Genomic DNA, 2,723 nt, shown 5'->3' with positions numbered 1-2,723 from the left:
CCCATGAGGGCGAGAGACAGGATGACACTTGGCACCCAGAGAACTTCTCAGGGGTTGGAGGCTCGGGGAGGCTGCAGAATCTTGTTCCTGAGGGAGGAGGCCAGGGCTGATGGCCGCTCCCCAGGTAGAAGTCCCCCCTCCCCACCACCACCAGGAAGAGGAAGGAGGGCAGGGGCAGGAAGAGGGGGTGGTAGAGGGAAAAGGGCAGAGAGAGGTCCGAAGAAGGGAGGGAGGGAGAGGAGAAAGGGCTGATGGGGAGGTGTCCGAGGAGGGCGGGACCCTCCCTGGAGCCCAGCTCCGGGCACCAGAAAGCACGCCAGAGCACAGGAGCAGGACTCGGCCAGGGTCCTACGCTGCCCTTTTAGCTGGTGGATGGTGGGAGGTCCACAGGGTCCGGAGGAGGAGCTGGGGGACGGCAGGGGGTGCGTGGTGGGGTCGGGGGGACAGTGACTGTCGGCTAACCCTCTGGTGTCTCTGGTCACCTATGCTTGTAGGTGGCCGGAGGGCGAGGGTGCTGCTCCCAGTGCCCAGGATCCCAGAAGTGTATCCTCCGTGCAGACGAGTGAGGGGAAGCCTCCGTGCTAGCCGCCCACATCTACCTGGGAGGCAGGTGGTGTGGCACAGAGCGTGCTGCTGCGCCCGTGGGCAGATCTGGGTTCAAATTCTGACCAGCCCGCTTACTCTCAGTGTGGCCAGGCTCACCCCAAAGCCTCAGCCGCCTTACCCGGGAAATGTGATGGCAGCCCCCACCTCACAGCACCCGCGGGAAAGAGGCTCCTCCCTCCTCCTTTTGCTCTGGGCTCCCTCCTTGGGCCTGTAGGGTGGGGGTATCCTTCCCCTCCCCCTCTCACAGCACCCTCCTCACGGGGCCTCCCTGAACCTCGGAAAACAGAGATCAGTGACTTCCCATTTCACAATGAAACCCAGAGCTTCACCCCTTCATGCCCCACAAGACGCCACATGAGTGGTTCACAACCCTGGCTACACATTAGGGTCATCTGGGGACCTTTTTCAAAACTGCAGAGATGCCTGGCCCCACCACCAGCAGATCTGAGCGAATGGATCTGAACTGGAGTGGGGCATCCTTGCTTCCTCCGTGCTCCCCGGCGACCTCACCAGCCCGCTGGGCCTCGGTGCCCCAGCCTGCCTCCTCCTTGCTCACACACACACACACACACACACACACACACACACACACACGCCCTTCAGGGCCTTTGCTGGAATGCTCTGTCCTTGGGGGTCCACATGGTTCCCCCTCACAAGTCACTGCTCCCCCCGATCTTATCAGAGAGCCTCCACCCCAGGCCATCACATCTCCCCTGACCCTGCTTGATTTTGCTTTATCACACTGCTGACCCCTCGATGTGCCTTGTGGTTATTTGGGTGACCGTCTTTCTACGCTCTATGACAGCAGGGACGTTGCTGGTTTATTCACTGCCCCATCCTCAGGGCCCAACACAGTGCCTGGCACGCAATGGGTGCTTGACCAAAATCTGGGTAAAGAAAGGCCCTCTCTGCCCGCAGGCCTGAGCTCCTGGAAGGTGAAGGCGGACACATGCATCTGGGTGTCCTGGCGCCCAGCACAGGACCAACCAGTCTGTGACCAATGCATGGTGCTGATGATTTGCTCTGGAGACCGAAGGGCTGGTGGAATGCTGTGGAGCGTCGCGACGGGAAGGAGGGGTCTGAGCACATGGAGGTGGAAAGATGGGCCGCAGGGGCTGAGTTGCTTCAAGGAAGAAAAGAAGGAGGTCTGGCCTACCACTTAGCCGGCCCAGGCGGCCCGGTAGGGCGAAGGCAGTGGTGGCCTGTGGGACGTCAGCCCTGACCACCGGACCATACAGTAGGGGCAGGACGACGGGAGCCCACAGGAAGGCAAGGGTGGGGCAGGGGAGAGCCAGCCCCAGGCCCCACCCCCACCCCCGCAGCCATCACTGATTAGGATCTTTTGTCGGGCAGCTGCGGGCTCTTGCAAACCACAAATGCCCCCCCCCCCCGCCAAGGCCAAGTGGGTGTGGTGAAGGGAAAGGCCAGGGGGGACCAAGGCTGCTGGACAGGTAGGGTCAGGAGGTATCGTTTGGGGCCTGGCATTCTCACAGTGCTCTTGGGAAAGCAAACGTGGACACCGAACTGGAAAGCAGAGCAGGATGCGGAGAGCTTTGGGAGAGACAAAGGAGGCTGTGTGCCCTCAAGGTAAGAGGCGGTCTGGGCAACAGAAGGTGGATTCAAAGTTTGTAGAAATTGCTGCTGGATTGGATTAGTGACACGTGCACCCTCCTTCTGTGCCCTGGCCTTGGCCATCCCCCATGTCAACCCTCTCTTAAACCGCCCCTCCTTTCCTCCCAAGAGGTCAGGGAGCCGTTGGGTTGGGGGAGCGAGAGGGGCAGCCCCAGCAGCCGGCTCCTAGACCCCTCCCCGGGGCTCCCTCTGTGCTCTCCTGGCCGGCCCCACCCCTCAGGCCCCGTCCCTGGGCGAAGGCCTCCTCAGCTCCTCCCCACAAGGCCCAGAGCTGACTTCCGGCTCTGGAGGCAGCAACATCCGGAATAGGGCAGGACGGGTGCAGGGCACCCCTCCCATGCCCAGGGTGGGTTCAGAGATGCACACGAACCAAACTCTATGTCCGCTTTATATATATACATATACAAGCAGGCCCCACCCACACTCATGAGGCCTGGAGAAGGGCCTTCCGTCCTCCCTCTTTGGCATCGATCCGTCAAAATCAG

The sequence above is a fragment of the Halichoerus grypus genome, chromosome 7, assembly GCF_964656455.1.
Source record: "Halichoerus grypus chromosome 7, mHalGry1.hap1.1, whole genome shotgun sequence".
In the NCBI taxonomy this organism is placed as follows: Eukaryota; Metazoa; Chordata; class Mammalia; order Carnivora; family Phocidae; genus Halichoerus; species Halichoerus grypus.
The sequence above is the reverse complement of the archived record's forward strand: the minus strand, read 5'-3'. Positions refer to the sequence as shown.